The following is a 25,386-nucleotide window of genomic DNA, read 5'->3' as shown; positions in this document are numbered from 1 at the left end:
TGGGTCTTGGCTTCCAACACCAGACTACGCCATGCTCTACGGTTTTGAGCCAGCTACTTTTTGAATCACTTTTTTATGAAAGACTGATACAAAAAAAAAATTTTCAACTTTTCTTGGTTATGCTGTAAGATCTACCTTCGTAGCAAATTTCAAGTTTCTAGCATAGCCGGAAGTATCCTATAGATTTTTCGGTTATTTGTATGGAAACACCTTTTTAGGGTTCCGTAGCCAAAATGGCAACTGATTGTCCGTCCACAGCTTTGCTCAGGGACTATCTTTGCTAGAAAGCTGTAATTTTGCACGAATATATATGTACTTAAACTATGCCGACAAAACAGTACAATAAAAAAAATATATATATTGTACTTCCCATAGACGTAAAGTGGGGGTGATTTTTTTTTCTCATCCAACCTTAGGATAGTGAAGAGGAATCGTTGGATAGGTCTTTTAAAACCATTAGGGGGTTGCTAAAATTACAAAATACTCAACTCTAAAATGATTGTGATGAAATTAAAATCGAGCGCCCGCCCCCCATAAAATTTAAACCGGTGGGTGTGGAAATTAAAAAAAAATCAGGATGGTAGTAATTATATATCAAACTTACAAGGAAAACTATAACGGTTAAGTATTCTTGAGAATTATTAGTAGTTTAAGAGTAAATAGCAGCCTAAGGTATAAAATATACCTCAACTTGGAAATATTCCGTACAAAATACGAAATCCTTTTATTTCATATTATTTTCAGTTTAAAATCTCCACGCGTTTTTTTATGTAAGAGGGGGTAAACGAGCATGGGGGTCACTTGATGGGAACACGTCAGGTGCGTTGCCGACCCTTTGAGAGACTGATAGGCTCGTTTTATACATATTGATAGGCTGGTTCCATACTTTAGTCGTGCGTGGAAAAAAGCGTTCCTGAAAAACGGACGGACAGACAAGAATATGATTCTATAAAGGTTCAGTTTTTTCTCTGTTAAGGGACGGAACCCTAAAAAAAATTAGGAATGAGATAGTAGTAGCAAAGACACCAATGTTAACAATCTCAATTTAAAATTTACGACCTATTAAAATATACTCTTTGCCAACAAGTCTCTTTACAAAAAGTAATGCGCTAGCCGAGACAATAAATTGCTGGCAACTCCGATCTATTTTAATCCACTGCAACAAAGTATTTTATTTTATCTCACAAAGATACACAGCCTGCAGGACATTGTAACCAGATATAGCGCCTTTACCTAGCTTAGGGTACCGTGCCCAAAGGGCCAACGCTGCTAAAGCTCTGTCACCCATTCCATTCGTAACTTTTTCACCACCCCCACACTAGAACTTTAAATTTAAGTAAGTAATTTCCAAAATCACAAAACTTAGAGTTGTCGGCTCGGTCTGTAGAACTATGTATGATACAAAAGTCAAGACTTACTAGGTCAAACTAACGTGAAATAAATATAAAACAGTTGGGCTGTATGAGGCTTTCAGTCTAATAATAACGATAACGTTAACATTTTGGATAACGTTAACATCTTGGATAACGTTAACAAAACCAGTTTTACATTTCCAAATAAAACACTGTCAGACAGGCCCAGATCACAAAATAAGTATCACTACAAAATTCTAACTGGATTCAAACTCTCCGAGAGTTAACCCTCAAAGTTTTATACACCTGAGCATACATCATCATCATCATCAGCCGGAAGACGTTCACTGTTGAACAAAAGCCTCCCCCTTAGAACGCCACAATGAACGACATATCGCCACTGCCTCCACCACCACCAGTTGCCCGCAACTCTCACGATGTCGTTAGTCGAACTAAGTGGGTGCTGCCGACGCTTCGTCCGCATCTGGAGTTTGTGGTTCGCGGTCGGTTATCTGTTCTTCGAGCAATGTGCCCCTTCAACTTGCATATTTTTACAGCTATGACGGTGACTTTAGTTCTTCGACGAATTTGCGTATTCTGGATTCTATCGTGCGTGCAACAACACAATATCCGCACCCATCCATAAGACAAGAGTGTGTCAAAGTCAAAGTCAAAATATCTTTATTGAATTTGGGCTATAACAAGCACTTATGAATGTCAAAAAAAATCTACCACCGGTTCGGAAAAACCGATGTTGAGAAGAATCCGGCAAGAAACTCAACGAGGTATATATTTTAAACAGATTTACAATATTAAAGACGTAGATGTGGTGTGTTTAGTAACGGAGAAACAAAAACAAAAGTATTATAGTTGATTGTACCTAGAAATTCCTCCTTGCATTATCTCTAAAGAAACACTATAGCCTTAAGCTAGCGCGACTAGGTAATTCCATTAGCGCTGAATGTCTGACACACATTTATCTTCGTCCAATCTAGTAAACTATCCACCGGCTATTAAAGTTCTTAAGATTTAAGTACAGAGACATGGTTGATAGAAATAAGACACGTATTTTATAGATACCTATATATAGGTACGACATGATATAGCTAATGTCTTTGATAGCAGTTACTATTCGGTTCAGCGGTTTAGACATTATTAGGTAACAAACAAACAGACAGACATACAAACTTTTACATTTACAATAATGCCAATAGACGTGTCTGTCAACTTGAAAGTTCGACTTTAGCGACATATTCCTTTGATAGGAACTTGTTTAAAAATTGATAGACCACTTATTTGGCTGATGGTACCTACGTAAACTCACAAAATTCCAGCTCTAAATCTATAGACTTATTATTATCTTGACTTATTGTTGTGCATTAAATCTAAAATTCAATGTAACTACACAACACGCGTAACTTTGATCATGTCTAGTTAGTAACAAAAGTTCTATACGAACATAAATTCAGCCTGTATGTGTGTATTCTCTTTTTAAAGTAGCAGAATGTTTTGAATTGACTAGGGAACTCCATTAGCTGTGGCGACGCCTGGCCTGAGTCTAACAAGAATAGAACTTCAAACTCACACGGATAGAGCGAGAATAAAAGCTGCTAGATTCGAAACAAGGGTTACACGCGCACGCTCAACTAAAATATAGAGTTGACATCTTCATAGTAAAATAGGAGAAGTAAGTTCACTACAAACAAAAGTACATCGCGCGGCTTAAATGTGTAGCACGCACCCGCCGCACGCACACACGTGTGCGCAGCAGTGGGTTGTATGTAGACTGGGATGATGATGGTGAGGATTATAATGACCTTAGTGCACTTGCAAGGTGCAACAATGCGATCAAGATCACGCAAAAGCGGGATGTGGCCCACTTACGGCTCTAACTAGGTGGCGTGACGCTGTAACGAATTGATTTTCACCGCGCTCCCTAGATATTTTAGGTATCGTCAGTAGTGAAAATTATGCAATGAGGGCTATCGTTTTTTGTCTTTCTAGATGGCGCCACTGTTGCGTGAGGTTTTTAAGTGTGGCTTTCAAGGTCTGTTATTACGGGCGTGAAAACAAAGCTTAGATTAAAGTCATAATGAATACACCTTAAAACCGTACCATAAAAATATCGAGCAACCACAGTGTTGCGTAGTCCCGTTTTGTTCGGAAAAAAAGGAAGGAGAAAAGTTTCCGAAAGACAAAACGATCCCAAAACACAGACATTCATTGCCCCGTAACGCATAATTGCCATAATTAATTTCAGGTAATGCAAAATAAATATTCACAAAAGTATTTTAATTATAAATAAACCCGCGTAGCTCACCCAAAAACTATGAGATTTGACATTTCGGAGACCTCACGCACTAGCGCCTCTAGCGGCGAATTCATACGCGATAGCCCTCATCTCTCAGCTGACTTAAAGTGATTTTTTGAAAAATCTATATACCTGTCTCTTACTCAAACGCTTTTCTCTATGCAGCAAGTATGGCGCTACTAGCGTGTGACGTCACATGCCAGTATGTCTTTCTCTGTCTAATCTTGGATTTCAAACCTTTATAACTTTGTTATTTGTAAAGGTAGCTTAAAATTTGTTTCTCTATTCGATACGATACCAGGCATTGTAAAGTTTTACAGCCTTATTCATAAAAAGTTAGAGCCTCGCTAATCAGTCGATCAAGGCTCTGCTAAAGTTAGAGGACCGTAGACCCTCCTTTATCTCTCTGCTAAGTCACAAAATGGCCGCCACAAGTTTGAACAGCTGACTTTGACTAGAGCAAAAAACCATAGGTACCGAAGATATTTATAGTGAAGACAGGGCTACGCAGATTAAAAAAAAAACAGGAAAATTTATTTTCAAGAATTTGTATTTAAAAATCCTCTAAATTAGCAACAATAAATTAACAATAAATATGAAAAAAAAATAAGGATGTTGAACATAATTATGGCTTTTTGCACAACATAAACATGCGGATCGGAAATGGCGGGAAAACAAACATCTCGCTTTTTATTTTTTTCCTGGTAATTTGCTGTCACTGCTGTCATTTTTTTTTTTAAATTATCGATTAGGCCATTTTTTGTCTTTGATTTGTCAAGGTGGCCAACATAACGCGTCTAATCCGTCTATCAGCAGCTCAACAACTAGCAGACTGCTAGCAAGCGTTTATGACTTTACAAGCAATAGCGTTTATGGTTTTACTTCTTGACAACCGTCTAACAAGCTTAATCAGTCTGCTAAGTAACAGACCGATCAAACCTCAATTAAGGATTTTTTTATGAATAAGGCTGTTAATTTATAATACATATAAAAAATACTCAAATACCGTATTATGGGAAGTAAAGCTTGAAAGTCAGATTTTTTTTAATTGCTTCAAATTCGATTTGATATTAATTTCAGATTGATACAATTAAACCTCGCCTTTGTACATCTTATTCTGTTATATTCATGTGTTTTCACAAAATCGGTTTAGAAATGCGACCTGCAAAGGAAAACAGACGGAGATTCAAAACGCACATACGAAAGGATTTTTGCCCAAGCAGACAGAGACGCTTCGCTCGCGCTTTGCGTGCCCGGTCAACAATAAAAGTTTACTATGTTAACATAAGCATGTTGCTTTCTCTCACGTTTTGTAGAAATCGCTGTGTCAAGTCACTGTACAGTACCACTACCATGAGTTTACAGTGACCGCACTCGATAGCGACGGCGTAAATTATTTGTAGAGGCGCTGTACCCCTAGTGTAAGTTTTCGGTTACAAAATACGTCTCGATCGCGTTCGCGTTCAAATCTCAATTTATATGGAAACACGAACAGCGCCTCTAGCGGCTCGTTTGCGATGTTCGTGTTTCTATACAAACTGAGGTTTTAACGCGAACGCGATCGAGAACCGAAAATTTACACTAAGGGCACTGTATAATTCTCCATACAAATAATTCACGCCGTCGCTATCGAGTACGGCCAATGTAAACTCATGGTAGTGGTACTGTCGAGTGTACTTGACAGTCCCGCAAATTTCACTTTCTTTAAAGACGTGTTACATGCTTGATTTGCGTTTAGCTTTTATGTATGGGTTTCCCTTTGAATAAAGCGGTCCTTATCGTGCGAAGAATTTCTATGAATCTGGAAAACTCAACATGTCGCTTCTGATCGAGCTTGCGGATTTTTTTTTGCGATTCCTCGTGAACTGATATCGATTAATTTATTGAATCAGGCGTTACTTTGCGGCGGTTCATATTAATGAACTTTCAACAATTAGGTACTTTGCTCCCCGCTATCTTATGATAGCTATTGTCTATGTATGTGTGTGTTCTTACAGTGCGGAGGTGGAGGATCTGCATGAGCACATATTTGTTGTATAGATATAGCTATGATAAGGTCGCGACTCGGGGGTGTGGTAGTGTAAATATTGTTTATAGTTCACTATACTTATACTTATTTTCTTAATTATCGTATTAAAATAATAATGCATACCTGATTATTTTCAAACTATAGGCATTTACCTCAATAAGTTTTGGATTTTGCTACGACAATACTTTTTACCTGTATCGAGTTCACTGCGCGTGATAAAAACGATGCATACTTAGAACTTCCCAATAAATCGTCAATGTATAACATACAATTTTAAAGCACGGTCAAGAATAGACGAAAAGCTCGCCAAACATTATCGATAGTAAATAACGCGCGTTGAATAACAAGCATTGTTTTTTCACAGGGCTGACACTACTTAGAATTATTGTAATCTTTAATGTTTACATAGTACTAGTGCTTACCCGTGGCTTCGTACGCGTAAGTCATTAGATATATAATTGAAATTCCTGGATATACAAATTTCTCGTGAGAATTACGTAGTGGTCTTTATAGAAGTTGCATTATATATAACAGTGCCAGATTTCGTGACTCCGTACCCAGCGGATGATATTTAGAGATTTTATCTCTATCCCGTAGGAATATCGGGATAAATAAACGCTTTTAAAAAGTAGCCTATGTGTTATTTTAGAGGTCCAGCTACCTACATACCAATTTCATGACTCTAAGCCCAGCGGTTGTTATTTCAAGATTTTATTCCTATCCCGTGGGAATATCAAGACAAAAAGAATTTTATTTCTTAATCCAGATTATGAACTAACTATTTGCCAAATTTCATCCAAATCCGTCCAGCCGTTTCAGCATGAAGAAGTAACAAACATACTCACTCACAAACTTTCATATGTATAATACATAGGTATTACTAATAGTAGTAGGATTAGTAGGAAGTAGGATAAGGTATTTCTTAGTAGGATACTAGTAGGATGTAAGTTCTCGAGCGAGACAGTCGAATGTGCGGGCAACTAGCTAATGGATTATATTATTATCTTGGACAACCCTACGCAATCGTAATGCAACTCTCGTGGGCGAGAACATGCGCCGGCGCACTAGATTCAAATGTCCCGCCATTTTGAATGTGACGCACGCACGGGTCGGGGACCGGCATTGTTGGCGAAAATGGTAATTTACGCCATTCAGCCTATTCTCGGGTTAAATTTTATTGTTGGCAACACTGAGTTTTAGAGGATTCGGTTGCGATACGGTGGCGACGTGCTGAAACTGGCGGAATTTTATTACTGGCACAAATTACATCTTTCTTTTTCGACCAAGATCAAATTTGAAATCAAATTTCAAATCATTTATTCAGTGAATAGGCCGCAATGGGCACTTTTACACGTCATTTTTTAAACTACCAGCGCTTTCGGAAAGACCATCATTGCCAAGAAGAATAATGCGCCGCAAGACTTGGCAGAAAGTCATTTTTTCACAATAAAATAATTACAAATAAAATACTTAAAAACTACAGTTTATAATTAAAGAAAAAATTACAAAAAATAATCATAATTTCGTTAAAGATCGTGAAAGTTATGAATGACTAAAAATATATATATCTTTACCTAGAGGGTGACACCGCATTAGTAAATATTTGGTGTTGTGCCAGAAATCTAAAAAAAAACGAAATTTTCTCCAGTTTTTTGGAATTCTCCAAATTAATTCAATTCCAGGCATTTTTCATCACACTTGTTCGTAAACAGTGTCGTAACATGCAGGCTACCTTGGTTGCAACCCCCCAAATAAAACCCTCGACCTTAATGTGCTTGTCATGAAACCCGTGGTCGGTAAATGAGTCATTGCCCGTACTAATTTTCTTGTCATGAAGCCGAAGGTACAACAATAATAGGATATACTAGAACATATATACGTGTGCCTGAACTAAGATTCCTGTGTTTCAGGCAAAATAGATCAATAATTTTATCTTAATTATTACAATGCAGAATTTAATACAATTAGGTTCATAATAACTATGTTGTATACTCTTTGAACTCTAGCAGATATTAGTGCTGGTGACTGTACCTACGAACATTTTCACTTTCAAACGTTTTTAATTTCATCTGCTGTTTGTTTGCTTGCATGTTTGTTGATATCAGAATTGGAAACCCAGATTTTAATCTTTTCTAGCGATCGAATTGATTTTGGCACGTATGTGTAATTTGAACGACAATCACCGCTGCCGTTGATGGCAACACCAACGCAACGGCAACGCGGCAGACTGAGAAGGAATTAGCGGGACGACCAGAGGCCGTATTGTCTCACGTTTCAGACGCTCGCAATCGCAATCAAATGACAGTTTTTGTATGCGAAATCTGTCATCTGATTGCGATCGCGAGCGTCAGAAACGTACAATACAGCCTCTGGACGCATTCAAAGGCGACTAGCAAGACAGCTGCCGACGGGGGAAGTTTAAAATCCGAGGGAGAGGGTTTTGCCCAGCAGTGGAACCCTAGACAATGACTATAATTTTTTCTTTATACATTAATAATGCTTTTAGAGACATCGTCAACGTACCTTTGTGGTCAACGCGCATACTAAAAGCACCCTGTTTAATTCAAAGAGTATTGTAATATTATTTGTTGTAGAGGACTTTGCATTTTGCAGTTTTTAAAATAAAGGTTACATTTCTGTGGCACAGCACTAAAGTATTGTCCAAAGGATAGGCAATCTGATTCTGTTGCTTGTTCCGGGTTGCTTTTGAATTGAAATTAACTGTTATGGTCTGAATTTGTTTGGTTTCACACTGTGTAAAATGTTGTTCTTGTTGTTCTTGTGTTATTGTATTATTTTTTGTTATTGTTTTTGCTTTCATTTGTATATGGTACGCTTCAATGTTTCTAGCTGAGGATGACTTGGAGAAATACGAAACAACGTTACCCGGACAATCATTTAGTCATTTTTTTATTTATATTTTCTAAGTATAATTGTATTTATTGATTTAAATTAGACAGACAGACAGACAGCGGAGTCTCAATAATATGGTTATGTTAGCACCCTTTGGTTACGGAATCCTAAAAAGTACGATGCCTACCAGATTTATTCACTAACGCGAGCGAAGCGGATAAAGAGTGCAGATGTGCAAGTTACGGAAAGATTACAAAAAGTTTTAAAATATTTGGGAAATTTCTGGAAACTTTCAAAAGATATGTATAGTAATTTAAATCTAAGAAACGATAAGTTTCAATCCTCATACAAAATTCTGATAAATTTCCGAAATTTTCCTGTAAGAAAAATTTTGCTAATTTGGAAAGTTTCCTTTAGCACGCCAGTAGTAAAGAGTGGTATTAAATCCTACTAATATTATAAATGTGAAAGTTTGTGAGTTAGTGAGTGAGTGAGCATGTTTACTTCTTCACGCTGAAACGGCTGGACTCTTAAACTTCTTAACTCTTTCTGCAGACAACAACAAACAAGCAGACTTACTTGACGATGATGATGATGAACCGAGCAGTAGTTGACGACCGGTTTCTTCTATCCTCGCGGGCGTTAGAATTATGGGTCCGCTCAGAAGGGACTAACCCTATTATTACAACTAAACGTAGGCAATTAAAACAAAAGTGAGTGTAAACAGCGACCTATTTCCACAAACAATTAAACGTTAAACGGGATGATGTATGGAGGAAAACAACGAATTAAGATAATGACTGTGATAACAACGCGATTTGAATTCAAAACGGACCGCGTTGCCTCCATGAATATTTAAAAGTGCGGTGACCATGCACATAGTAGGGGAGCCTGTGATGCTAAATTGGGATTGACTCAAGCGCCGTGGGGAGCTATTAGATTTTGTAGATTAGTTGACACGGGTTTCGCAATTTTTACTTTATCTGTGCTATAAGACGTTATTTCGTACCAAATTTCAAGATTCTGAGTTTACGGGAAGTACCCTGTTGGTTTTGATTCCCTTGCGAGTTTCGAAATTTTACGGAAATTTGCGGCATAAACGGCTGTATCTTTTGATTGCGTTGGCTTAGAAGTTTGATTTTTTCACAGCTCTAAGGGACTTAAGTATTTGGTATAAATTTCAGCTTGATACCTCCACGCGTTCCTGAGAAAAAGGGTCGACAGACGGACGGACGGATGGACAACAAAGTGATCCTATAAGGGTTCCGTTTTTTCCTTTCGAGGTACGGAACCCTAAAAAAAATATAATGTTTCCTCTTTCAGTCAAGATGTTTACGGATTTTCAAAAATGTAAAAAAAAACCATGAAAATACTTAAACGTGTCAGATGTTGTAATTTAAATGCCCCAACGACTTACTGATACCGAAAGTATTTATCTGCCGACTTGCGTGGTCTTTTATGGACATACAGAAAGGTAGAAAAAAAAAGAACTCCGACACGTCGCATAGGGATTCAAATGGGATGTTAAATGAACCCTAAAAAGGCTCCTATTCAAAAAAATTAAGTTTCGATAATGACGCAAGCTCGTAGCGAATTATTGAAAAAGCAAAAAAAAACGCATATAATGAACTTAATACAGTAGAGCAGCCATTCTCAAAGACCCTGGGGGTCCGCCAAGCTTCTACCGGGGCTCCGCAAATCAAATCAAAATAAATACTTACGGTGTACCGCAAGTTTGCAGAGTACAACCCATGAAGTTAATTGCTTTTGACTATTTTAGGGCTCCGGTAAATAATTAGTTTTCAAATATAGCTCCGTCGACAAAAAAAATTGAGAAGCGCTGCAGGAGAGGTATTCAACAGGATGCCATTATCCTTCCTTATGGTTTATCAGAAGTCCAGTACGCTTAGTGTATTTTCCCGTTCACAAAATACGTCTCGATCGCGTTCGCGTTAAAATCTCAATTTGTATGGAAACACGGACAGCGCCTCTAGCGGCAAATTTGCGCAACAACTTTTGTGTGTGGCGGCTACGATCGACGATCGATCGCTCGATTTACGTCTTCGAATAGTAAACGAATGTTTTGTTAAAACGCCACACTAGAGACTAGAGGCACTGTAGTGGCAACCACGAACTAGAAGAAGCGTTGGCAGACCTCCCCCAGGTGGAACAAACTGAGAGTTGCGGGCAACCGGTCGATGCAATTAAGTCGTGAGTTATAAGTGTGGCCACTTAAATGCACTTTTTTTGTGCTCAGATGACATACCTAGATGGGTTCTAAATATATATAAGTAGTTAGAACGTAAATAAATCTTGCAATATCTTTACAAGCTTTTATTTAACGTGCAATGTATGCAATTATGGTGTAGGTATGTATTCCATTTATCCATCCATCCCAGCCTATTCACGTCCCACTGCTGGGCACAGGCCTCCTCTCAGAATGAGTTTGGATTGGGAACTTCACACATACCATTGACTTACTTCACAGTTTCCTTCACCGTAAAGCTCGTGTTAAATTTCAAAACGGAATTTCGCACATGAATTTCGAAAAACTCAGAGGTTCGGGCCGGGGTTTGAACCCACGAATCTCTGCTCGAGAAACGATAGGTCAAACCACTACGCTTTTCAGGTATGTATGTGCGGGTCAAATCGTGGAAGTTAAAAATCCGGCGACAATACAATAATCTGGTACTGACATCCTGGTAGTCCAGCCAGGATCGTCTCCACAGGACGGAGCTGCTCAATGGTTAGGATCGACTTGAAATTTGGTACGGAAATGTAGATTAGACAATGTAAGTACTGGCAACAAAAAGTAAGGTCCTAAAAAAACTTGAATATTAAATATAAAATATATATATTTATAAATAGCTGTTATTCAGTCGATGCCGCTCAGTCCCCCTTAACAAGACGGCGAGAGCACGATGTTGGAAAGATACAGTGAATACCGTTCGCCCCAGTTTCACTTCTGAGAAAAGACGATTTTGTTTACACACAGGAGTTGAGGATAATGTGGTTAAACAGGGCTCAGTGCTAACTGTACCTTGCTTCCTGGAAACAGAAGCTATCATAGTATAACATTCCGTTAAATATTATAATCTGTTTGTTGACAGTTGTTTTTTTTTATAAAAATCAGAAGTTCTTAAACTTTAATTTTATTGAATTATCGAAAGTACAAACTGAGACATGGATGCACAGAAAAACCAGAAAAAGAGACCAGCGCTGGGAATCAAGCCCAGGTCCTCAGCATTCCGTGCTGCGTGCTATAACCCCTACGCCACCGCTGGACAGGAGTCTAGACACAAATTCCTCCTATGCACAATAATCTCAAGTTGCTTTTTTCCTACTAGGCTACTTAAGCAGCAGCACTAGCGACGTCTATGTTTAGCTCTCATCGAGAGGCATCGACACTCTTTCGGAACTAACCGCTCACCCAGACAAGAGATGTCGCTACTAAGCAATCAAATTATGATTGGTTTAGTAGCGACATCTCTGATATGGTTTTCACGGGATGACCGTACAGTAAAAAATTTGGAGTTGAAATAAAAAATACGAAAAGACTCCAAAAAGCAATCATAATTTATTGAATTAGTTGTTTAGATACTGAGATTCATGTTAATATCCCACTAATTTATTATTAGTATGAAAGTTGGTAATTCAATTTGGTACCTCTTCACGACTAAACTGCTAAACCGATTTAGATGGAATTCAGTATACATATATTTTGAGTCCTTGGTTTTGATATAAGATAGTTAGCTACATAGTGAACAGTATACTGCAGACTCCTCTGCATTACTTATCCAAAAATGCCACGAGAATCCTAACCCTATTTATAATACTTCAACTTGACTTCAACCCACACGAAAAGTGACAGAAAGAAATGTCGTACAACGATAGGTTAAAGATAACTGGTAACTCGTCCTGTCATAGTAAAGTGCTTCCTGATATATTTATAATACAGTAGCCAAAGTATTTATTTAATTGCGACAGCGTCAAATTAATCGCCAGCAATTCTGGACTTCCAGGAAGCAGTTTAATTGAATTGATACAAAAACATGTGAACGGACGTTAAGCTTAATAAAATAACATACTTCAATGATGTGTTTAGTCGGTTGTTACATCAAAGCGACGCCATGTTTTACGACGCGTCGGTCGAAAACTCTGCATTTTTTATTTTTAAGAGAGAGAGAGGGAGAGCGATATACACATTATTAGATAAACAGGGAAAAACTTTTGAAAACCAAACATTAAAAAAATTTAATAGCAGGGTGACAACCATATGGGTAAGGCCGCGAATTTTGACCAATTTGGACGTTTCAAATTTGGAAGGCTGATAAAAAAAAACTGATAACACCTAGAGGTTTAATTTTTTTTTTATTATATGACACGATATAAACTCTCAAGGTCGCAAATGAGATAATTGATTTAAACCCTTTTAAAAAAATAATAAAAATATATTACCGTCCAAAAACGTAACGAAAATTGACTATTTTTTTGACCACGAGTACTTAATACCTTATTATTTTCATGCTATTTAACTTCTCATGATCATGATTTTGTTTAAACGAAATTTTATGATATATCGATAGTCCTACCGATTGCGGAATCATGATAATCAAATAATTTTCATGTTTTATATTTATTTCTTTTCACGTGCCAAAAACCACGTTTTCGTTACGAATACTTAGGTGACGCTTTTTTAAGCTACCTTTACGCCAATTTCGGTAGAAATTAGTTTTTGTACACTGGCAACTAATACTCTAATAGGGCAACATCGATGAGATAAATAAATCTCATCAGTTTGTTGACAAACAGCCATCAAAAGTGACGCGGAGGTTTTTTTTCGAAAAAACGTCGAAAGTGCTTGTTCGATTTTAAGGGTAAGTAGTGATTATTTTTAACTGGTTGTTTTTTCATACGATAGGGTAATCTTTTCCATGTAAGTGGCATGTGTTATTATGTTCAAAATGTCGTTATTCACCATGATAAACGATTTTTTGTATAAAATACGTTACACTTTCGTTACGATTACGTTACATTTTTACAAAATGCTACGTATTTTGTACATAACGTAACGAAAAAATGTGGTAAAGGGAAGTTCACACAGAAAAATTCTAACTTACACCAGTTTATTATTAGGTTTCCAATGACTGCACGCACAGTAAGTTAGTTAGATGGATATTTTGAAGTTAAATAATTTTAATCTGTAGGTGCAGGGATCGGCACAAGAGAATTGTGGCGAGTTCTGTGTTCACGTCCTGCTACATGCATAGCGTATTTAAAGTGAGAGACAAACGGAGAGATTCACTTACCTACTTAGTTCATTTGTTACCTAAACTTAATAATCATAATAATTTATTTCCAAAAACATCTTTTTACATTGTCCACTTAACTAAGATACTACTTCCTAAATTGGTAAAACCTGTGATTTAGGGTTTTGTCCATTTCTTTGAGGTATTTAATAGCTTGTACAGTCGAAGTCACAAGCATGCTCACAACTAGGTGGTAGGACCTTGTGCAAGGTCCGCCCGGATTGCTACCACCATCTTCCTCGCTAATCCTGCCGTGAAGCAGCAGTGCTTGCACTGTTGTGTTTCGGCGTGGTGAGTAAGACAGCCGGTGAAATTACTGGCACGAGGTATCCATCATAGGCCTCTAGGTTGCAACGCGTCTGCAATACCCCTGGTGTTGCAGATTTTTATGGGCGGTGGTGATCTCTTACTCATTTGATCGTTTGCCATCCAGTCGAATAAAAAAAAACCACATCCAAATTCGTTATGCTTATAAATGTGCACCTTATTGTCAGTGTTAGAGAGGCATGTAAAGATACACTTTTGGAAAGATGTTCGTCAACTAGAGGTACTTCTACTTTCACATTCTCATGTTTAGCTCTATAGATCTCATATAGGACAGATTTAAGATCAGTATCGTCAGAAAGTTCTAGTAAAAATAAAAACTTCACTTTATTATATGAGATGTATTTTTTTTCATACATACGTTATCTAATGGGAATTTTTACCAGTTTGATCTAGGCTTTATAAAAATTTGCGTTACGTTTTATGGTAACGTCACGTATTTTTTTTATGTTATTTCTATGTCACATTGGTCAAAATTCGCGGCCTTACCCATATAGGGCTAGATGCCACACTTTTTAAAATAACTTTATACAGGGTGGGCCCTGTAACAGAAACAAAAAGTTAAACCACAGCTTCCACTCTTCATCTTGAGCTAATTTAGTTCTACAGCTTTTATTATAGTTTAAAGTTTAATTGGACAAGCAATGTATTGCGAAATCCGTCATTTAGGCTATTGGATGCCGTACATTGAAAATACCATTTAATCTGTTTGGAATAAACATAATGAAAGCAAAAAGCTAAAGCTAAGCTGAAGTGGCAATGAACTGGTCACGTTGCCCAAAAAACAGACTCGTGGTGCAAGGCTTTACTGGAATGGAGGCCGTGGGGGTGCAAGAGACCGGTTGGAAGACCTCAGATGCGTTGGAGGGATGACATCGGGAGCGTTGCGGGCAGTAACTTTAAAAATTGATAGACCACTTATTTGGCTTTTCACATGAGCTGTAAACGTTACTGTTATGCCAAAGATTTTCTTTATAGCATAGCAGCTTATAATTATCCGTTGAATATTTATAGGAAAGGAAACTTTAAATACGATATGGACTCATTCTGTCATTCCACTGTTATAAATAACATAACATAGCAAATGATCTTGTATTAGAAAGTGGCCATTTTGCAGCTTTCTAGGCCCGTATTGGCAATTTATGATTGCAGAAATTTGCTATATTACTTTGTATACATGTGTATACATAGCTGATAGCGTTTAATTTTGACTGACTTCAAAAGATTGAACCTAAAATGTATACTGGACAAGTGCGGATTAAATTTGCGTTGAGAGGGTCCCGTATTTCCTAGACATTGTAATCTTTAGGTATAGAGTTTTAACTGATTTTTCTCAAAAATTCAGGCCCAAAACTCTCGGAGATTGGGGGTGGTATAAAAGTGGTAAATTTTAGTCTACTTTCTAAAATAACTTCTGATATTGCTAGAGAGCGGATTTGAAGTAGCGATTACAAGTTTAATATGGATAGAACTAGTACAATCAAGTATTTATTTTTCATTATCAACTGTATAAAGGTCATTTACGACACAAAGGATTGATGATTTATTTATTTGTTTTTCTTTACATAAAAAAATCATTTTTGTACCAGCTTATTTGATGACTATATATTTTTTGACTAATTATTACATAAAAAAGCTGTTTATTTCAATAAAAAAACACACCACACACACACACACACACACACACACACACACACCACACACACACACACCACACACACACACACACACACACACACACACACACACACACACACACACACACACACACACACACACACACACACACACACACATTACACATTACACATACATTATCATCTTTATCTCAATTTGCAGTATATGTACAGATCTATTGAATAATGTTTTTCCATCGTGTTTTGTCGAATATGTTCGTATTTTTATTTCTATCTCAATTAGCTCCAGTAAACTTCAGTAAGCTAGATGAGAAAGCATACATAAATACGAAATTTTCCGACCAAATACGATGTAAAAACATTATTCACTACGTCTGTACTAAATCTACCTAGTTCATAAATGTAAGCTAATGCCAACAACAAGAAGTTTTCCCGAACCGGTGGTAGATTTTTTTTTTGACATTCTTATGTGCTTAATGTTAATGGTTATGCATAAATTGAATTAAGACTTTTCCTGATTAAGTTTTAAATTCTAGGTGAGACGTCTTTACTGGAATAGGTTTTGGCTTGGACGCGTGAGTACGCGTTCCCGCCCGCGATTCTTTTAGCGTACGAGTATTTACGAGTACGGCGGCTGACAACGTTCCGCCATCTTGAAAACAAGCATTTATGTACACTTTTTTAATGAAAAATTTATAAAAATTGCTGACAGTCCTAAGCCTGTATAAAGTATGTAGGGAAGTTTTTAGTCGGTATTTAATATAAGTTAAAATAAAAAAAAAATAAAGTGTGAAGACTGAACTATGACGCGGAATTCGGTAGTTCGATATTCGTAAAACTACTAAAACTAGTACGGTTTATACGCCATCACGGGAGCGCATTTACGGGAATCATTTTGTTTACGCAATGAGTCAATTGAGTTAAGTACTCGTAGATACTCGTGGACCTAGTCTTTGGATCTAGTCTTTTTGTGGACGCGTACTCGCAAGACTCAGTCCGCGTTTTGCCTAGTACGTCTCACCTCTACTCTTAAGAGGATCTTCGTACTCATAGTGCAAGTCGATCACTATATGTGGGTCAAATTCAACTAGCAAATTTTGAAGACAACAGGAAACCGAAGCAAAAACTATTTTTTTGAAAAGAAGCTTGCCCGTTCCACTGGTGACCATAGGGCTGGCTCTTTCCTCGGTCAACGTATTGGCATAGCCATATAACGAGGAAACGCAGCCAGCCTTATGGGCACCCTGCCCAATAGCAACGACTTGGATGATATTTGTAAATATAGATTTTTAGGATTAGAATAAGTTCGTTTTAGTTCTATTTCTATTTCATCATCATCATCATCATCTCAGCCGTAGGACGTCCACTGTTGGACATAGGTCTCCCCCATAGACCTCCAGTTGCTTCGGTTGGCAGCGGCCTGCATCCACCGTGAACCTGCGGCTTTAACCAGGTCATCCGTCCATCTGGTTGGTGGACGTCCTACGCTGCGCTTGCCGATCCGCGGCCTCCACTCGAGAACTTTTCGGCCCCAACGGCCATCCGCTCTCCGTGCTATATGACCCGCCCATTGCCACTTCAACGAGCTGACTCGCTATTCCTATTTATTTTTGTTAATTATTGTATATTTTACGTGTTATTTATTACAGGAAACTAAAATTGCAGGCGAGCAATTTGTAACCTGGCTGTTAATTTAAATTCTGAATTCTCACGCTTTAGTTTTCTAATGTGTTAGAATAGATCGATCATAGTAATAAAACGTGTCTCATGAATGTGCCAATAACATGCATATCAGATCAATGTAAATTAGTTTTATCTTCATCGATATCAGATTTGAATAATAAATCGATCGGTTGTTATTATTATTACTTCTTTCTCTTTTATACATAATCTACTTAATACCTTTAAACGAGCAATTCTTGTATATATATCGGGGATCTCGGAAACGGCTCCAACGATGTCGATGAAAATTGGTATGTAGGGGTTTTCGCTTGTTACTGTTGTTGTTGTTGTGTTGTGTTGTGTGTTCTTGTTTGTTGTTGTTGTTGTGTTGTGTGTTGTCTTGTGTTGTTGTGTTGTTGTTGTTGTCTTGTTTGTGTTGTGTGCTCGTTTTTGCTTTTCAATCCCTCCGAGAACGCACGTGTCTCCATATCTCGACCAAAGTGATCTTTTGAGAATGGATGCCAGACGCTCGTTACACCTAGCTGGTCTGCTCTTCGGCGTTGTGTACCTCCAGCGGCCACGATACTTGTTTGAGAGGCTCATCATTTCTCAGCGCGAGGTTAGGTCTGCCACGAGATTAATATTTCCTAAGCACTGTACGGCTGCCTTTCGTGGGAGCTTCCGCTATGCTGCCACGAAAATGTTGGAACAATATACCACCACCAAATAAGGAATTCCAGTACGATTGGTTCTTTTTAAATATAAATTCAAGAATATTTCTGGATGTGCAGAAAAAGTAACACTCAGTCAGTTCGTACAGTGCTAAATCCCTTCCTCTAATAATGTCTGATAATATCCTGTGCTGTATGTGTAGGGGTTTGGCATATAATATTGTTATTTTTGTTTTTTTTTTATTTTTTTAGTATTACCATGCTCTTGCATTGTGCTTATGTCCGTCACTTGGTTAAAACGTAGCCTTAGTCTTGGCTGGGTAATATTTAAATACCTGTTTAATTATATTATAAAATTTATAATGTAACAAGTGGAGCTGTCGTTTAGCTCAAATCTTGGGCTCTGCAGAAAATCAGCGTTGCTGCACCCACTGTGTAGCAACACATGCTGAGTGGAGACCCTTTTTCGGTGACAATTGGTGTCATCACCATACAAATTTATTGTGATTTTACTTGTATAGTAATATATTATTGTTTTTTGTGTTTGGTGGTGGTACTGTTGGGACCGGTAATGAATAATTTTTCTTTCATTTTTCTTTCTTTCTTTCTTTTACGAGTTTTCAGCCCGAGCAAAGCTCGGTCGCCCAGGTGCTTAAATATATAGAGCGTAGGTATTAATACTTTAGTCGCTTTATGGGGCGTAGACCTCGTAAATTTACCTTCATGACTAAAATATGCCAACAACACATACGTACACACACACCTACACACACGTACGTACGTATGGCGACATTTGACAACTGACAGCTGTCAGTCCAACCTCTTCTTTTAACATACAGACCAATGCACAAAACCTATTAATCCCACGAAACGTATGGTTTGCCGAAATAAAGTTTCAATTTATTTTTGCAAAATAACGGAAAGTGAAAAAAAATCTATCTACAGGAGTGAGTTACATTTTAAGTCTAATACTACCGATAAAAATATAATATGGATCATCCTAGAAAACTTAAGGTACCCAATTGTATGAGAAAATGAGACAAAACACTATCAAATATGCTTCGAGAAACCGGGCCCAGAGGAAGGGCTACGAATTAGCCCGGAATTATCTGGGTTTATATCATTAAATTATCGAATCTGAGATAGGACGTTATTGTTACATTTACTTGCCATAATTTTATAAGTACTCTCTATACTTATTTTTTTTATTTAGTACGGAGCGTTTCGCGCAAGGAAGTCCGACTCGCACTTAGCCGCTTTTTTATTAAATTGTCTCAGGAGACGGCTTCAATTTGCATATTAAATAAAAACATATTATACTATGAATGGCAACAAACTGGACTGCGCTCACAAAAACCAGTCTGTGTAACAAAATGGAATAAGTGTGTCTAATAAAGTTATAGCGGTTCCGTAGATAACAATACTAGCACCATTGTACTAATTGGTATAGATGTCGGCGGCCGATCGTAAAATCCGCCAGATCACGAAATTCCTAGGCATATCGTGAAATGGCGGCATTTCATGAATGCCTAAAAGTTGGCCAGGCATATCACGATGTGCCTGAGAAATAATACGGCAGATCGATTAGTGCAACGCATTCGTCGATATTCCTAGCTCTATACCGGGCATATCGTGATATGCCGAAAAAAATAAAAATTTAGATAGGTACGACGAGCGAAGCGAGGAGAAGTTAGTATGAATTGTGACCACAACGCACGAGCCGAGCGAGCGAAGCGAGCGTGCCGCGGTAGCGGCCGACCAAATGCCAGAACCAATATGGCGGCGTTTCATGATATGCCTAGGAATTTGATGATCTGCTTAAATAGGTCAAATAATGAAATGGCAGCGTTTTATGAAATGCCTAGGAATTTCGTGATCTGCCTAAACGTCACTAGGCAAATCGTTAAACGGTGAGTTTTTAACGATATGGCGGATGTCCCTTAGCCAACTCATGAAATGGCGCCATTTCACGATATGCCTAGGAATTTCGTGATCTGGCGGATTTTACAATCGGCCGCCGACATAGATAGGGCCATGAGAGTTGCAAGTGAATGATTAAGCATACAGCTACAACATGTCGTGTACCTAATGACAGCAGGATTTTGACATTTACCTACTCATTAATTTCATTCATTCTCCTGTTGCGCAATCAGTTATTTTTTAGTTGTGTGTGTAATCCATTCACTTAAACTCTCGCACCTCTGGTTTTTCGTAATTCATTTTCCTCGGGAACTGCATTTTTCCGGGATAAAAAGTAGCCTATGTCACTCTCTGGCCTATAAACTATCTCTTTGCCAAAAATCACGTCGGTCTGTCGCTCCGTTTTGACGTGAAAGACGGACAAGCATACAAACACACTTTCGCATTTATAATATTAGTATGGATATACCTCTCTATACTAAAGCTCTCTATGCTCTATGGTGTAGAAACTTGCACGAACTTGCAAAGCAATATGAATACTATACCGGGTGTGGCCTGTAATATGAGCAAATATTTAAAACAGATCATACTCCTCAAACTGAACAACATTAGTTCAGCGACTTTTAAAAATAATTAGTTTTTGATTTTTTATACAACTTTTAAGAGTTTATTTGAAGAAGCAATGTAAAGCGAAATGCTTGATGTTTGTAGCGTGACAGGCGACGTCAGTTGGGTTCTAGGATAGCGTACATTGATAGCAGTATTTAATTTGTATGAAGAAAGGAAAATACAAAGACTCCATTATTTTTAAAAGTCGCTAAACTAATGTTATCCAGTTTGACGAGGACGATCTATGTTTTAATTTTTTGCTCGTATTACAGGCCACACCCGTTATAACATAATAGCTTCGCTTTCTTTATCTTAATCTCTCGCCTTCTTTGTATAAATGCAAATCAATGCAATGAAATAAACAAAGAAATAGTAGGAAATAAACAGCCATTCGTTTATTGTGTGTGTGTATGTGTGTGTGTGTGTGTGTAATTCCACGCTGGCCTGCGTGCGAACCACGTAAGAATAAAAACAAGTGGAGTGCTATGTAGGTGCAGCGTGCGTGCCACAGGTAAGCGGTGATACGCTTACTCGATGCCAGTCGTCTTCAACATTGCATAATCTGTCGCTAATCCTGCCGTGAAGCAGCAGTGCTTGCACTGTTGTGTTTCGGAGTGGAGAGTAAGACAGCCGGGGAAAATACGGGCACTGGAGGTATCCCATCTTAGGCGTCTAGGTCGGCAACGCATCTGCAATACCCCTGGTGTTGCAGATGTTTATGGGCGGTGATCTCTTACCATCAGGAGACCCACTTGCTCGTTTGCTATCCAGTCGAATAAAAAAATTTTTTTATTATGTTTCGTGTCTAAAATAAAAACTTTTTTGCAAAAATATTTTTGTGTTCGTAAGTTTTTTCGTAACCGCGGAACCCTAAATGAGCACAATACTTGTGCGTTTAATTCGCGCGGCCTTGTGTGGCATCGTGCCCAAAAAATGTGGGTTGGCGCTAAGCTACATCGCTCCGTTCACAGTATGCGCGACTTTTACATAAATACATGTTAAACTATTAAGTATGGAATTTTCACGCTTATTCAACCGATTGTGTTAAATTAAGTAGGTACCTAAAGATAAGGTAAGATATGATTTATGAAATAGTATGAGGGTTGTATGTCATTTTACAGGCGACATTTTAACTTTCTAGCAGCGATTTCTAACCTATTCTAACGTATACTAACTGAATGAGCAATATTTGTTAATAATAATTGACAAGTTCATGAAATATAAAATGAGATTTATAAAGTCATTGAATTATTTTTCTATGAAATATGTTTCATTCGAGTAAATAATCATTGAAGCAATAATATTCTAAAAATACAAGAACCAAATACCAGGGACAAGACTTGGGCGAACTGTATATATAGAACCAAATTATATTAATTGAGACATTTTCTGCGGAACTAAATTCTATGATATTTCTGTCTGCGAAAGAAGGGAACACATAATGAGACCTGAGAAGGATATAGGATAGTTTTATACTATCAAAACCCCCGCGATCTGGTCCACGAGTTATTCGCAGACAAAGTCGAGGGCAACAAAAAATATAGATTTACAAGTTTGCCTGGATACTTCTGTGCAAATACTATGTTAGATTGAACTTGGCTTGACCCGCTACTGCCGTGTCTAGATTTTTAATTGTCACGCAAATTTCACATTTGTAACAAATTTTAAGTCAATTCAATTATTAAAAGATTGATGACAAGTTAAATTAAACCTTGTAAAAATACTAAATCAAATCTAAAATCAACAAATTCCTAATTTAGGCTTCGAATAAGTTCATTTAGTTTTTTTTTCTTTTGTTATAACATATTTGTATATAATGCGTGTACCTAAATAACCCACCCGGCACCCACCAACCAGATTGACGGATGACCTGGTTAAAACACCGGGTTCACGGTGGATGCAGACCGCTGCCAACCGAAGCAATTTGAGTCTATGGGGAAAGCTAATGAACGTCCTACGGCCAAATATAATAAAGATGACCTAAACAAATGTTTATACTTAGCCAAACAGATATTTCATTAAACAGTTAGTCAACACACGAACTTAATTGCAGCGTAAACAGGCAGTTTTATAACACCGTATGCAAAGATTTACCGCTAAGGTTATGTAAAAAACCGAGTTCAGTGTAACACAGTATACGTGACGCGACGGCGTACGCAAAGTAAAATAGCGCACCAGAAACGTGTGTTTCATTGGGTAGTTTCCCTGGGTAAAATAAAAGTACCTGGCGACCGAGCTTAGCTCGGGCTAAAACTCTTTAATAAGCGTTTTCCCCAGAAAGAAAACCAAGCTAGGTCGATTTATTTTACCCGAAAACCCTACATACTCGTACCAAATTTCATCGAAAACGTTGGAGCCGTTTCCGAGATCCCCGAAAATATAAATATACACACACATACACACACACACACAAACATCACGCTGTTATTCCCAAATACGTCCAGGTAGTCCAGCCAGGATCGTCTCCGCAGGACGGAACTCTTCAACGGTTAATAGCATCGACTGGAATTTGGTATGCAAAATGTAGTTTGCGTGCCAATGCAAGTACAGTCAACAACAAGTACAGTCAGCAAAAAAAGCTTGTATTAAAAATAAAAATTTTTATGGTTAGGTTATTGTAAAAAAAAAAGGTACTTTAGGGGTGCGGAAATATAAAAAAAAATGCGATTTATGTACAAAAGCGCGGAGAGCACAAAGAAACAGTTACCGGCCGGCGTTTTAAAATCTTGCATGAAATGAATTAAGTTCTTTTAGCATTTTTTACCGGATATATTCGTATTGCTTTCGTCCCGCTATAATGTGATTGGACAAAGGCGGTCAAAGGGGTACCGTGTAATATCTGCGGTCGCGAAAGAATGCAACCAATTAAGGTTTCGTTTTAATGCAATTATTTTTTGCGCTTCAAAGTTCAACATTGCCGTGGTTTTTTTGTTCATCATCATCATCTCAGCCTAATATGTCCCACTGCTGGGCACAGGCCTCCTCAGAACACGGCCAATGGGAAGGCTTGGCCATAGTTCCCACGCGGGCCCAGTGCGGATTGGGAACTTCACACGCACCATTGAATTGCTTTGCAGGTTTGTGCAGGTTCCTCACGATGTTTTCCTTCACCGCAAAGCTGTTAAACTTCAAATGTATTTAATTCCGCACATGAATTCCGAAAAACTCAGAGGTGCGAGCCGGGGTTTGAACCCACGACCCTCTGCTTGAGAGGCGATAGGTCAAACCACTAGGCCACCACGGCGCGTTTTTGTATGGCTTCTGAAATAAATAATCTGATAGTGATAACCTGGTGGTCCAGCCAGGACCGTCTCCTTAAAGTTTGATGGCATGATAATTATGTACTTGATAATTTGGGACGGAAATGTTAGTTTAGATGACAACCGGTGGTAGATTTTTTATGACATTCATTAAGTCTTGTTTTAGCCTAAATGAATAAAAGATATTTTGACTTTGACTGGAATGAGAGTACAGAAAACGAAAAGCAGGCAAGTACAAAAAGCGTGCATAAATATCTGATACGACTCTATTTGTAAGGCCGTAAGGACGTGTCAGATGTTTTGCACGCTCCGCGTGGCAGATATTAATGCTGGTGGGTACCGATACCAACGTGTAAACTATTTTGAAAACAGCTGTTACACAATTGATTAGCCGCACTTGTTATTTTTAAATTAATTAAACTAATTAATGAGGTTGAACCAGTCTTACTTGAGTTGTAATTAAAATACTATCACGATTTCAAATTATGCATGATTAAAATAAACGTGTTAATTTATTTGTGAAATTATTCATGAAGATAAAATTTTAATATTTGTTGGGTTCCGTCGTAAAACAGTGTTAGAGAGTTTTTTTTATATAATACAACGAAGGAAAACTTTAAGAATATTATTAACGTAATTATCGATCAGGATTGGGACGTAATGTTTAGTATTGTTTTAGTATAAGTACCTACACTTTATTGTACATTAAGAACACATAATATTAACAACTAGGGTTTACCCGCGGCTTCGCACGCCTAAACAATTCGATCTGGTATCACAAATGAAATTCGGGATTTTACGAAATTCCCTGGGAATTCAAAAAATGTATATCGTGGTCTTCACTGAGGTGTGTTAAACAACTGTCCAAAAATGCGTTGAAATTTCAAGATTTTATCCCTGTCCCGTGGGAATATCGGGATAAAAAGAGCCTATGCGTATTCCAGATGTCCAGCTATCTACGTACCAAATTACATCTAAATGTGTCCAGCCGTTTTAGCGTTAAGGAGTAACAAGCATTCACACACACACACACAACACACACCACACACACACAAACTTTCGCATTATATATTTATGAGTAGGTTTCAAAATGCTTCTGGTCCACATACTCACATATACAACATAACACACACACGTGCTCACGCGCTCGCATATACTTGTCGGTCAATGCCATTACTACGTATTTATTTCCTTAGTCGATGGAACTCTAAAAACCTCAATTAATCAAGGTAAAATCGAACACTATATTAACATAATTAAATCTAAGTTGTCACGTTAACGGTTATAGACAGGATCGACGCGCCACGCGCCGCCATCGATCATTGATCCATAGATCATTAAGCGATAAAGATCTAGTATAAATACACGTGCACTGTTATGTCTATTAAATCTGTCGCGTTTAAAACAAACAAAATTAATGACCTAAAGCATAATCCTCCTTCGAGGAGT

At 37.8% G+C, this 25,386-nt stretch overlaps 1 protein-coding gene across 1 annotated transcript in view; it reads right to left on the bottom strand.

Annotated features, from left to right (window-relative positions):
* LOC141441545 (serine protease inhibitor dipetalogastin) overlaps window positions 1–25,386 on the bottom strand; it is a 120,489-nt gene that overhangs the window by 10,776 nt on the left and 84,327 nt on the right. The gene's annotated exons all lie outside the window — the stretch shown is intronic.

This window comes from Choristoneura fumiferana, chromosome 24 (assembly GCF_025370935.1).
Source record: "Choristoneura fumiferana chromosome 24, NRCan_CFum_1, whole genome shotgun sequence".
Classification (NCBI taxonomy): Eukaryota; Metazoa; Arthropoda; class Insecta; order Lepidoptera; family Tortricidae; genus Choristoneura; species Choristoneura fumiferana.
Note: the sequence above shows the minus strand (reverse complement) of the source record. Positions and strands in the feature narration are given on the sequence as shown.